Here is a 14,103-nt window from a genome sequence, read left to right as displayed (position 1 = left end):
ACACACTGGACTCTTTGATGCACAGAAGTTGTGAATTTGCACAAAACTGACCCTTTCTTCGCTCCTCAGTCCTCAGCTCCATTCCCAGCCATAAGAACAGCAGAGACAAACACACATCTATCTATCTCTATCTATCTATCTATCTATCTATCTATCTATCTATCTATCTATCATCTATCTATCTATCTATCTATCTATCTATCTATCTATCTATCTCTGTGTGTATATACAGTATACACAGAGAGACAATTTCCAAAGCAGAGCTTTCCTTTCCTGCCTTTCCTGGGCTCCATTGTGGCCTCTGCAAAATCTCCTCAAAAGAAGGAAGGAAGGAAGGAGGGAGGGAGGGAGGGAAGGAAGGAAGGGGAGGCTGCTGAAATCCCGGTGCACTCCTTTCCTTCCCTCAAAGGCCGCCAGTGGGATAAACAACAGCAGAAGTAAAGCCCTGGTGATCTGTATGCATTATTAGAAGGGGCCTTTGGATGTATGTGCGCATGCGCAATCTCCTACCTGAAGCATTGCTGCCCTCACAGTCTGTTTTGAGGGATGGAAATGGGGGACAACCCTCGTTCGTTTAGAGCAGTGATGGCGAACCTATGGCACGTGTGCCAGAGGTGGCACTCAGAGCCCTCTCTGTGGGCACACATGCTATCGACCTAGCACAGAGTTTGGCAGAGTTTCTTACTAGAAAGCAAGAGGGACGTGGCACTTTGCAATAAATAAGTGGGGTCCGGGTTGCAGTTTGGGCACTCGGTCTGTAAAAGGTTCTCCATCACTGGTTTAGAGGAATGGCTGGAAGGTCTTCTGGGGACCCTGGGGGTTATAAGAAGGAAGGAAGCCCCTCTTCTTCCTCAAAGGAAGTGGGCCTGCCAGGCCTCCTCTCCCTCTTTCCTTTCCTGCCTCTTCCTCGGGGGATTCCTTGGGCCCAGGTACTTGGGGGGTTATTATGAGAAAAGACGTCAGGAGGGACCCTTGCAGAAAGACATGGCCATGGAGGGGATCAGGATCCAAATGTAAAAAGGGCTTTGGGGAGCCTTCTCCCTCCTGGAAAGTGGGGCAGAGGAAAGACGCCTCTCCCCATTCTGATGCCTCATTTGGAGAATATTTTGTGCCAAATAAAGAGCATCACACAGGATAGCGTTGGAAACAACATTTTTCGGGTGGGAGGAGTTTTCCCTGGGGTCTCGGGGAGGGGGCTCTGTCTGGGAGGGAGAGAAGAGCCCCAATTTAGGACACAGCCAAGAGAAGGCAGACGGAGGAACCCAAAGACCCTTCTGGGGAGAGGGACACCCTCCTGGCAACCTGAGAACTAGGCTTAGAGGCCCACAGGATCTGGATTTTCCTTCACAACAACCCTGCAAAGGAGGACCAGCAGAAAGACCCTGAGCCCCAGAAAGATTACCCCCCTCCTGGTTCTGGGAAAATGCTGCAAGGGCCTTGGACCCCCTTGAAGGGATGTAGGTTAAAGGATGAGAAGGAAGGAAGGAGGGAGGGAGGGAAAGTGCCAAGGGAAGAGAAGCATAAAGGGACTGCTGAAGTGGGGAGGGGAGCATCTGGGACCTGATCCAGAAACCCACCTCCCAGAACGCATTGTTAGAGCCTACCACAGCTCAGTGTGATGCTTTGAATGATCATTTCGCAGATAAAATCTCTCACAGAAGAACCAACTTCTACGATGCCAGCATAAGATGATGATGATGATGATGATGATGATGATGATGATGATGATGATGATAGATTTATTTCTAGGCCGCCCGATCATGGAGAAACAGGACAGGTTACAACAATAAAATACATCGATGTTACAATAAAATCCAAGAGAAATCAATCCCTATGCCCCGATCCCAATACAAAAACTGGATTAAACAATGATAGTATAAAAACAGGAAAACAGTAAAAACATTTGATTCAAATTGTAGAGGCTATAGGTCAGGTGTCCAGTGACTTTGTGAGTAAGATCATACTGGATCAATTTGAATCTGTGAGCACTGAGGATGGGGACAAGCTCCTTGGAAGTGTGAAGAAGACAACTTGCCCCCTCGACCCTTGCCCTTCATGGCTGGTCCTCCAAGGAGGAGATGCACTTAGGACTCTCCTGAGCTATATCATAGATGCATCTCTTAGGGAGGGCTATTTTCCATCTTGCTTAAAAGAAGCAGTGAAACGGCCGCTTCTGAAAAAGCCCTCCCTAGATCCCTTGGACATGAACAATTACAGACTGGTCCCCCATCTTCCATTTCTAAACAAGGTGATTGAGAGGGCAGTTGCTCTTCAAGTCCAAGTGGTCTTGAAAGAATTAGATTATCTAGACCCTTTTCAAATTGGCTTCAGGATGGGATATGAAGTCAAGATTGCTATGCTCACCTTAGATGATCTCCGCTTGAGTATTGACAGGAGAAGTGTGACCCTATTGATGCTTTTGGACCTCTCAGTGGCTTTTGATACTATTGACCATGGCATCCTTCTGGAACGTCTGAGGGAATTGGGGATTGGGGCAATGCATTGCAATGGTTCCGGTCCTATTTCTCAAGCAGATTCAAGATGGAGATGCTTGGGGACAGTTGCTACTCTAAAAGGGAGCTTAAATCCGGCGTTCCTCAGGGCGCCATCCTATCCCCAATGCTATTCAACATCTACATGAAACCGCCAAGAGAGTTCATCTGGAGGCATGGGGCGGGTGCTATCTGTATGCTCATGACATCCAGAGATATCTCTGTGTCAACTAAAGAAGGCATCTCCCCTCTGAATGAATGTCTTGAGGCAGCAATGGGCTGGATAAGGAAAAAGAGATTGAAACTGAATCCAGACAAGACGGAGGTGCGTGTTGTTGGAGATCCTAATCTGGGTATGGAGGTCTGTCAACTGGTCCTGGATGGAGTCACACTTCCCCTAAAGGACTGTGTTTGCAGTTTGGGGGTGCTCCTGGATCTATCTATCCAGTTGTCAGATCAGATAGATGTGATGGCCAAGAGTGCCTGTTATCAGCTTCAGTTGATACGCCAACTGCGTCCCTTCCTGGAACCCGAAGACCTACAAACTATGGTGCATGCGCCGGTAACCTCATGTCTTGACTTCTGTAATGTGCTCTACATAGGGCTACCCTTGTATCAAGTCCGGAAACTTCAACTAATCCAAAATATGGCAGCAGAGAGGTCACTGGAAAATCTAGAGGTGACCACATCACACTTATTCTAACATCTCTTCACTGGCTGCCCATTAATTTCTGGGGACAGAAAATATCTTGGTTATAACCTTCATGGCTTGTGTCCAGCTTATTTACAGGATTGCCTTCTCCCATATAATCTGCCCCACACACTGAGGTCCTCTTGTAAAAGCTTACTGCAGCCAGCAATAACAAGGCTCCATGCAGTTACCCAGAGAACTTTCTCTTCTATTGCTCCCAGTTTATGGAATGGCCTCCGGAAGAGATCTGATATATCACCAGTCATGAAGGTTTTAAAAAGGCGATCAAGATGTATATCTTCCAGCAGAGCTTTCCAGATTAACATTACAGCAATCTCCTACTAATTTAATAAATTGTTCAACAACTGCTCTAAATGCCTGCTCTATTTTTAATAATTGTTTTAATAATTGCTTAAGATTTAATTGTATTTTATTCTGGATGGAAGGAATTGGGAGGGTTTTGGAAGCAACAATGGTAAGTTGCTACAGTATTTTACTGATGTGTTTACTGTTAGCTGCTTTGATCTGTTTGGAGAAGCACAACAACAACAACAACAACAATAATAATACAATGATTTGATAAATAAGCAAGGCAATATGATTAAATTTAAAACATTAGAGGAAATAAGAGAAGAAGGTAAACAATGTAATTGGCTTATTTTCTGGCAAATAAGGGAGAGGTTTTTGTTGGATATGAAAACATATGGAATAGAAATAATTAGTACAGAAATATTAGGAAATGTGCTTGCTATTAGGAAATGTTCACTTGTGGGGAGATTGTATACAATCCTGTTAAAACATGAGATGGAGTCTGAAGTGGTTAAAGAAAACATGGTTCAATGGCCAAGAAATCTAGGACACAATATTGAGATGGAAGAATGGGAGTTAACTTGGAAAAGGAGGATAAAATACACAGCTTCCCAAGCCCTAAGGGAAAACCACTACAAAATATTTTAAACATGAAAATATACCTAAATGACATAACGTTGGTTTTAATCGTGACTGTCTGAAGCAATGAATTTATTGGAGGGAAGAGAGTTCAGTAAAAAGTTTGGGTGGATTTAATGTTCTCCTGCCCTGACCTCCGTTACTTTAAGGATAAATTCTCAGTGGGGAGGAATAACTAACTCTCTTTGCAAGACAGCCAGATGTGAACACGCTGCCCAACTCTAAAACACATGGAAAGTGCATAGGCTTCTTCTGTACCTTGTCAGTTAGTTCCAGGTCGTCCTCTGATTCTATGAGATCCATGTTCCTGTAGCCATGCCAGTAAGATCCCAGCGGCAAATGTGAGTCATCCTCCAATCCGCATTCAACATCCAAATGGGCTGCTTTGACTCCGTAGGTCAGAGAAAACCTGTCCATTTGAGCAAAGAGTAGAAAGAGGAGGTGGTGCCCTTTTCCATATTGCGGCTTTTCTCCTAAGGCCAAGAACCTCTTGCATAAAAGTGTCCCAGACTCACTTGGCTCCTTCCTCCGGGTCAGAAAGAATTGTCTGGTTCAGGATCGCCGTCTCTTCTCCATTTCGCATGATGCCTTTCTCATTCATCTTAAGGCCAGACAATTTTGTGGAGGGACCTTTCTTCTTTCCAAGTCCTTTGGAGAAGATTTTTTTTAAAAAAGATAATAACAGTCTAATAAATAAATACAATTTTACCTGAGCAAATTAAGTGAAACTCAGAAGAAGCATCATAGGATATATCAGGAAGAACTCTCTTCATCATGTAAACCTTTAACAGGTTCGCTAGTGGTCAAGTTGAAGGCAGTTCTTCATTTGTCTGTGTTCAAAGGAGGTTTGTCATAGGCCACCTCCACCGTTTAACTGTGGATGAAAAAGCCCAGCAGCCTATATGCCTAGAAAAGAAATTGAGGGCACCTTCCTGGTAGGATTTTTCTTGAACTGCCTCCCAAATAATATGTCTTCTGTGAAAGATTACAAGCCTTGTGTGTTTTAAGGAGCAAAGCTGTGTCTAAGCATTGCCATGGAAGAGGTCCATACATTTCTAAATGGGGTTGAGAAAGTGGAAGGAGACACAGTTTTCTCCTTCTCTCTTCTTGTTTGATCTTGGGTTCATTTAGTGGAGATGGAAAATTTAGGGCGGACAACAGCAAAACAAAAACCACATTTCACACAGTTCATGTAAACTTTGTCAGACTGTGACTTCCATATTATTGGGGCATTGAATTTCCTCCAGGTTTTCATCCATGGGGCTGGAGCCCATTTCCAAAATAGAGTCAGCAGCAGAGAGAGCTCAGACTAAAAGACAGAGCAGATTCACCAATCCACTACCATGGAAGTCTCCATTCACTACTCTCTATGTGATATAACTCCAAGCCATTGTCCTCCAATGTCCTCTTTCCCTCCCAGTTAACATTTGTAGATTATCCCTTGCAGACCTTGGAGAACAAACTTCCAACCAAAGGAATAGCAGTATCCTTATTTTACTAATATGTGTTCTTTTTAAAGAAATGCTTTTGTTCATTCTTTATTTTGTATCCTAAGCCACCTTGAGACTCATCCATGGGAGAAAGGTGGGATGAAATGTAATAAATAACACAACCATACAGTTCAAAGAAGGTACAATAGGAATGAATGAATAAGAAGGATGCTTTCAGGTGAGATCAACCAGTCCCACTTGTGATGCCTTCACAAAGCAGGAGTAGGTTCCCCTGTAAGAAAGACAGCACTCAAAACACTGACATAAAATAGGAAACAGGCAAACTAACCCAGAGAAATGCTCTTGTCCTGAGGTCTCTCCTCCTTCTCTCAGCCTCAACTGACTCAACTCCCACCTTGGCCAAGATTCTCAGTTCTTTCCAAGGAAACCAACCAAAGAAACACATTCTCCTTGGTTCCATCTGACCACTTCTCCATGAGTCCAATTACATGGGTTACCTTTCTCTTAATGGGATGATTTCAACTGCTTTTTAACCTTTCATAGTCAGCTCTCAGGATCCACAGATTCTGCATCTCAATATATCCCCAAAAAGCCAACCTTGATTTTGCCATTTTATGTAAGACACATCATACTACAACCCCATTGTTTGTAATAGGACTTGAACATCCACAGATTTTGGTTACTAAGTGGGGTCCTGAAACCAAACTTCAGCAGATACTGAGGTCAAACTGTAAATAATGTTCAAATGCTTTTTATTTTCAGAATAAACAACCATATAATCAATAAAATTATGATTCAAACATACATCACACTGGCCTGTTACAGACTGCCAAAATAAAGCTGCTTCTGGTCTCTTTGGAGATATGCTATTTAAATGATGCATGGGTCCTAACAGTCCGGAGGTCGTGCCAAAGCCACACTCCATTCCTAAGCACTGGAGTGCAGCTTTGGTGCAGCTTCCGGATTCTTAGGATGCATGCATCATTATACCTCCAAAGAGACCCGAAGCAGTTTTATTTTGGTAGTCTGTAACAGGCCTCTTATTCTTTTTTTGTTCTTATTATTAGCATCTACTTCTTCCATCTACATCTTTCTCCTTCCTACCTCCTCTATTCTTTAAACCGCATGTCATCCTACCTTCCTACTACCTTCTTTCTCATTCTTTCCACCTTTCTCCTCCTTTCTCTCTCTCTCCTTCACACTTGTACCACTCTCTTTCTCATCATTCCACTCTACCCAACTGTAACCTCTACCTTATACACTTACACATACCTTCAACTACATACATAACTCTCTTTTTACCACATCTATCTTCTTTCTCACTTTCTTTCTCACTTCTAGAAGAATAGGAAAGAAGATCTTATTTCAGCTTCCTCACTTCTAATTTAGTCTATACTTTACCATGTATCATAACTTTCCTTTCTTTCTCTATTTCATATTTACTTTACTACTACACTTCTATCCTGTTACTCAATTTACATTCTTCTACTCTATCCAAAGTTCACTTAATACACAGAAAAGAATCTACAATGTCATCTCCTTATATCTCCTTTGAAGGCTGCTGACTGATGCATTTCTGCATCATTATATAAAACAGTGATGACTCCACTCCACTCCTATGCCCTCTAACTCTGGGTGAAGATGATGATGATGATGATGATGATGATGATGATGATGATGATATATTTAGATCCCGCCTTTTCCCGAAGGAATGAAGGTGGGTTACAAGAAAAAGTAATAAAATACAATATACATTTAAAATAATAGCCAAACCCTAACCCTCCCTCCTGCACCCCAGTCCCAATTATAGAAGTAAATTATGGGCCTGAAGAGAAAGGCCAAAATAAAGCTGCTTTGGGTCACTTTGGAGGTATGCTGTTCAGAGACACATGCATCTTAAGAGGCCAGAAGCTGCACCAAAGCTGTACCCCAGTCCTTAGGACTTTGTCATGGCTTCTGGCCTCTTAGGACACATGCATCATTTAAATAGCATACCTCCAAAGTGATCCAAAGGAGCTTTGTTTTGGCCTGTCTCTATGGGCTCTAAGTAAGATAAATTACAATACAGATAAGAGAAAGATAAAATGGTCTAACATTAGGGTGGAGAGGCTGAGGGGAGAACTTCTTTCTATGCAGGGTAGCCGGGGTATCGGTATCAATAACAGTGTCAGTGACAGTGAAAAGTCTAATCTGGAAAGGCCTGCTGAAAGAGATGCGCCTTAACAGCCTTTTAAAAGGCTTCTAAGGTGGTGATGTGATGGATCTCTTCCAGCAGGTCATTCCAAAGCCTAGGAGTGGCAGAATAAAAGGTCCTCTGGGTTGTTGTAGCCAATCTAGTCTTCTTAGGCTTTAGGAGACTTTTTCCAGTGCAGGGAGGACTGTGTGGAAGAAGGCACTCCCACAAATAGTCAGGACCCAAGCCATGTAGGGCTTTAAGGTTACAACCAACACCTTGTATCTTGCAAGTGGAGGGATTTAAGAGCCTCCCTTTGATTCTCTTGGATCCCTCTCCAAAATCTCATGGCCCCACAGAGACTCCCAAGAGAGGAGAGGAGGCCTGGCAGCCGGAGAAGAGGGGAGGAGGAGGCGGCCTTCCTTGCTTCCAGCCCCCAAAACTGCCTCCCTACAGAAGACCTTCCAGACCCCCATTCTTGGCTCCAAAATGGGGGCTCTTCCCCCTCAGCCATCCTTCTCACAGAGGAACCAAATTTGGGGGTCCCCCATCGCCATCTCAAGGCCCCCACCTCCCCTTTCCTGCCAAGGAAACCCAGAAGGAGCCCTTCTTCTTCCTAAGCAGCCAACGGTCAAAGCCACCAGCCTTCTAGAACCTTATTCAGGCTCCAAGCCAACCGCCAGCCTTTCCCAGAATTCCATGCTCTCTCTCCTCCCAGCGGAGGAGACCAGGAAATGAAGCAGTGTGTGGAAACTCCAGGAAAAGAGAGTTTATTGTCTTAAACTTGTAATTTCAGTTGTGTCCCTTTATGAGAGAGAATGGGATATTATCATCATCATCATCATCATTAACAACAATTATGATAATTAGCTTCTTGTTCCCAAAACCACAGAGCCTTGTGAAATCTCAAAGACTGTGTTTATCACATGGAGGGTTTTGCAGCTCTTTGCAGCTCAGATATGTAGCAACTGCGGGTCCAACGAAGCGAATTCAGGCGACAACGTTTTGTGTGTGAGACTTCGGAAATACTCTGACACAAAAATCCACAACAACCTTCAGATAGTACAGCAAAGTTTATTGGAGGACTTGGGATTAAGTATTCTAGCCACGTCTTTGTCGAAACTGAGGGACACCAATAGAGTCAGAACTTTAAAATCCCCCAAACCCTCCCCTTTGAGTCGATACCCTACTCTCCTGCCTTTGATGTAGCTTTCCTCCCTTTGATCTGTAGGAAGGAAGGAGGGGGGGGGGGTTGAGCATTTGGCTCTTGTTTCTTCTACCAAGTAGAGATCTAAAGCTGTATACAAATTGAGTTTCAGATTCTCAACAACCCCTCATAAACTGCCCGACTGCCAGGCCCTATGTGAGCATGCCCTACGTGACCATCCGGCTTAGTCCCCATGGCGGCATCCCCCCTTATTCTTAACGTCACTATCTATCTATCAATCTATCTATATCTATCTATCAATCTATCTATATCCATCTATCCATCCCTCTATCTGTCTGTCTGCCTGTCTGTCTATCTGTCTGACTGTTTACCTATCCATCGCTATCTATCTATCTATCTATCTATCTATCTATCTATCTATCTGGCAGTAGACACCCTGAATGCCACCTATCATCTATTTATCTATCTATCTATCTATCTATCTATCTATCTATCTATCTATCTATCTATCCCTCCCTCTATCTACCTATCTATCTGACAGAGTACACCCTGAAAGCTATCTATCTATCTATCTATCTATCTATCTATCTATCTATCTCTTTATCTATCCATCTATCTCTCTATCTATCTATCTGTCAGAATACACCCTGAAGGCTTGACTGAAGGTGGATTCTGACAGTCTGCCTCCCCAAGCTTTATCTCTCCCCCCCCCCTTGGTTTGTCAGGATAAGCCAAATGAAACTCTTTAACCAACTTGTCAGCATTTACATCTTTTACATTCACCCATTCAGCCATGTCGACAGGGAAATGTTTCCATTGCACCAAATACTCTAACTGCCCCCGCATCATTCTAGAGTCCAAAACTTTTACAATTTCAAAGTGTTCTTCTCCCCCAATCAGCAAAGGCAATGGTTCCATCTTCTCTCCGTCTTCATCACTCCTCGGAATCGCTGGTTTCAACAAACTGAAATGGAAAACATTGTGTAAATGTCTGTACATTTTGGGAAGGTCTAACTCGGCTGTCACTTCTGTGATCAGCCTCTTGACCTCAAAAGGACCCACAAATTTAGGTCCCAATTTTTTGCAAGGTAATCGGCACTTCAAGTTTTTTGTAGACAGGAACACTTTGTCCCCCACTTTAATATTCCAACTTGGTTTTCGATGTTGGTCTGCGAACCTTTTGTAGTCTAACTTAGCTTGCTTGAGAGCATCCTCAATCTTTCCCCAATTGTCTCTTAACAGTTGGCTCCAATTCCCCACCGATACTGGATCCTCTGGGGCTGGGGCTAGTTGGGGAATTACCCTCGGCTCGTAGCCATACACAGCCTGAAATGGCGACACTCCCGTACTGGAATGTACCGCCATGTTAAATGCCACCTCCGCGTGAGGCAACAAGTCCATCCAATTGTCCTGGAGGTGGTTTACATAGCATCTTAAATATCGTTCCACGCACTGGTTAGTGCGTTCCACCTGACCATCTGTGGCTGAGTGAAAAGCTGTGCTCAGCGCCAACTGCACCCCCAATTTGTCCTGTAAGCACCTCCAGAATTGAGAAATGAAGGTCCCCCCCCTATCGGAGACTATCTTATCGGGCAAACAATGTAGACGGTACACATTTTCTATAAACAAGTCTGCCAACCGTGGCGCACTGGGCACCCCCTTACACCCCACGTAATGCACTTGCTTGGAGAATAAGTCTGCGATCACCCAAATGGTGTCTCTGCCCTTGCTGTCGGGTAAGTCTGTGATGAAATCCATACCTATGTGTTGCCAGGGTCGAGTGGGAGTTTCCAACGGCCTCAACAACCCACTAGGCTTCCCCGTGTTAGGCTTAGCTCTGGCGCAAACCACACAGCTTTGTACATAGTTCTCCACTTCCTTTCGCACACCTGGCCACCAATATTTGCTTTGTAGCGTGTGCCAAGTTTTCACAAACCCCCAATGACCCGCTGCTTTAACATCATGGCAGGTTGCCATCACCTTAGCCCTTAAATCCTCCGGCACATATATTTTATTGCCCTTTCCCCACAGTCCATGTTCCGCTGGTTGTAATTCACTCCTCAAACTATTAAATCCTTGGTCCCCCTCGTAGGCTTGGCTGATCTCTAGTAGCAGCGGGTCTAAGCCTGAGGGGCCCCGTTCTTGTTCTTTTTTTGTCTGGGCTCGAGTGGTCACCCCTAGCCCCAGTTGTTGTGTGGTGAACAGCGCCTGTTTATCCAACTCCTTCTTCTCCCCAGGTCCGTGCATCCGTGAAAGGCCATCAGCCAACCCATTCTCCCTCCCTGGGATGAACTTTATGATGAAATTGAATTTAAAAAATTCTTTAGCCCATCGACGCTGTTTTGGGCTTAACTGCCTAAGAGTCTGCAGTGCCTCTAAGTTCCTGTGATCCGTCCATACTTCGAAGGGATGGGCAGCCCCCTCCAGAAAATGCCTCCAAGTTTCTAAAGCCCACTTAATAGCATACGATTCCTTTTCCCAGCATGGCCAATTTAATTGCGTCGAATCAAACTTCTTGGACGAGTAGGCACAAGGTCTGAGCTGACCCCCCTCATCCCGCTGCAACAACACTGCCCCCACTGCCGCATCAGAGGCGTCCACCTGCACTACGAACGGCCGTTCAGGGTCGGGGTGCTTAAGTATTGGCTCTGAGCTAAACAACTGTTTCAAAGTCTCAAACACCTTGGTGCACTCCTGGGTCCAATGAATCTTGGTAGAGGGTTTGGGTTTTTCCGTCCCAGGGGAACTCTGCCCTCGCCTCTTTCTCCCTTCCCCGGTGGAGGTTTTTAACAGATTAGTAATAGGCAGAGCCACTTGAGCAAAATCAGGGATAAATTGTCTATAGAAGTTTGCAAACCCCAGGAACCTCTGCACCTGCTTGCGCGTTTTGGGCTCAGGCCAATTCAGAACATCCTCGACCTTATGTGGGTCCATGTGCAGACCCTGGGTAGAGACCCTGTAGCCCAGGAAATCAAGTTTATCTGTGTGGAAGTGGCATTTGGACAGTTTCACATACAGTTTGTGGTCCAGCAGCCTCTTCAACACTTTTCTGACAAGCTGCACATGGCTATTCAGGTCCTGAGAATATATCAAAATGTCATCTAGGTACACTAACACTCCTTCAAAAAGTAGATCATGCAGGACTTCGTGTATCAGCTTCATGAAGCACGAAGGTCCTCCCGAAAGTCCAAAAGGAAGAACCAAATATTCAAACGCCCCCAAAGGACAGTGGAATGCTGTTTTGTACTCATCTCCTTCCTTGATTCTTACTCTAAAGTAAGCATCCCGCAAATCCAATTTAGTGAACACTTTCCCTGTGGATAGCCAGCTCAGCATATCTTTCATCAGGGGAAGTGGATACTTACTGCAGGTGCTTATGGCATTCAGGTTTTTATAGTCCGTTACTAGTCTCAGAGTTCCATCCTTCTTTTCCCTGAAAAATACTGGAGCCCCGAAAGGCGAGCTGGAAGGGCGAATAAACCCCCTGGCCAGGTTTTTCTCAATAAATTCCTTGAGTGTGCTCATTTCCCGGGGTGTCATGGGATACATCTTTGGTTTGGGTGGGGCAACCCCTGGGTTCAATTCTATCGCGCAGTCGGTGTCTCTGTGGGGGGGCAGCGCATCGCATTCCTTTTCTTCAAAAACCTCCCTCAGATCTCGGTATACCTCCGGGAATCCTAATGGAGGTTGGAGCCCTGTTTCTGCGCTCATGGCGCAGGGCTCCCTCATTTTTACTGTCAAGGCTTGGTTAATCTCGGCGGACGAGTGTCCTTTCAGCCGCAGATGCTGCTCGCATCCTGGGTCGTTAAAAGTCAGCAGCTTATTCTTCCAGTTAATATCAGGGTTATGAAGCGCCAGCCAATCTATGCCTAGCACCAAGTCCCAGCCCTGGGTCGCTCCGATTACAAACTGTATGGGTTCCTGGTGTCCAGCAATTTTCAAAGTTAAGAGTTCTGTCTGTGTCCTGCTGGGCACCCCCCCCCCCCATCATGGAGCCATCCATCTGCATGAAGGGGATCTCCTCCGGCAGAGGCTCTTGTTTAATTTCCCAAGCCTGCACTATTTTTGGACTCATTAAGCACCTAGTGCAGCCCGAGTCCAGGGCTGCCAGCAAAGTTCCCATAGTTCCTTTGCGCTTGTGCCCAAGTTTTACCTTCAAGAAATAAATGGGCACTCCCCCACTCACCCCGTTTGGGACGCTCCTGTCCTGGTCTGCATCCTTCGGGTGCGCCTCCAAGCACGAAGTTCCAGTCCCCGGGTGGGTGGCTTGCCCCGCATTCTCTCTCCTCGCTCCTCCTCCGGAGCTCGGCAGCGCCTTGCGAGTTGCTTTGTCGCCAGCCTTTTCTGGGCACTTTGCGATGAGATGCCCTTTCATTCCGCAAGCCAAGCAGAGCCCCAGCCTCATCCTACGCTGTCTCTCTGTCTCCCTCATAGATTTTTGATGGGTCTGGGCACCTCCTCCGGATGGTTTAACCAGGGCCTTACCCTGTTGGAGAGCAGCCCGCTGCTTGGCCAATCGCACCCTCTCCTTGGTGGTTTCAGCCTCCCCGGCCCACCGCATCCACTCCTGCAGCCCCGCTGGGTTGCCTCGCATCATCACCCACTCTAGCAGTTCGGAGTTGAGTCCGTCCTGAAACTGACGCACCAGCATGGGCTCTGGGAAATCTGGGATCTGTGCGGCCACGCTTCTAAATTCCAACACATACTCGGCCACTGACCGCTTGCCTTGCTGCAGAGTCATGAATTTAGTTTTGGCGCGGTCTACTCGGAAGGGGTCTTCAAATCGTGCCCTCAACGCCGTCATGAAGGCCGCCAGGTTCTGAAGCTCCGGTGCCCTGCAGTCGTACAGCTGCACCAGCCACTGGGCCGCCTGGCCTTCCAGCCTGCCAGCCACGCAGCGCACCTTTTCGCCTTCATCCGGGAAGTAATCTCCTCGGGTCCTCATATGCCCTGCCACCTGAGCCAGGAAGAATGGGAGCTGCTCAGGATCCCCATTAAATTTGGCTTCCAGTTTACTCGCCAGGAGCTCCCTCAACGCCTCGGCTTCCCCTCTCCCCCTTCTCGGGACCGCGCTCAGTCTGCCTTGATGCAAGGGGGGTCGCGAGGTAGTCTCTGCCTCCTCATCGCTCGCCTCCTCCGAACCCTCGCCGAGCGACTCCGTCTCCGGTTTGGGAGTGGAG

General features: G+C 46.1%; 2 protein-coding genes across 2 annotated transcripts in view; both read left to right on the top strand.

Moving 5' to 3' along the window:
* LOC149301645 (uncharacterized) overlaps window positions 1–14,103 on the top strand; it is a 337,309-nt gene that overhangs the window by 145,197 nt on the left and 178,009 nt on the right. The gene's annotated exons all lie outside the window — the stretch shown is intronic.
* The window catches only part of LOC149301646 (uncharacterized), a 140,828-nt gene that overhangs the window by 75,913 nt on the left and 50,812 nt on the right, over window positions 1–14,103 (top strand). The gene's annotated exons all lie outside the window — the stretch shown is intronic.

This window comes from Sceloporus occidentalis, unplaced genomic scaffold, assembly GCF_023333645.1.
Source record: "Sceloporus occidentalis isolate IW3139 unplaced genomic scaffold, rSceOcc1.0.p SCAF_21, whole genome shotgun sequence".
In the NCBI taxonomy this organism is placed as follows: domain Eukaryota; kingdom Metazoa; phylum Chordata; class Lepidosauria; order Squamata; family Phrynosomatidae; genus Sceloporus; species Sceloporus occidentalis.
Note: the sequence above shows the minus strand (reverse complement) of the source record. Positions and strands in the feature narration are given on the sequence as shown.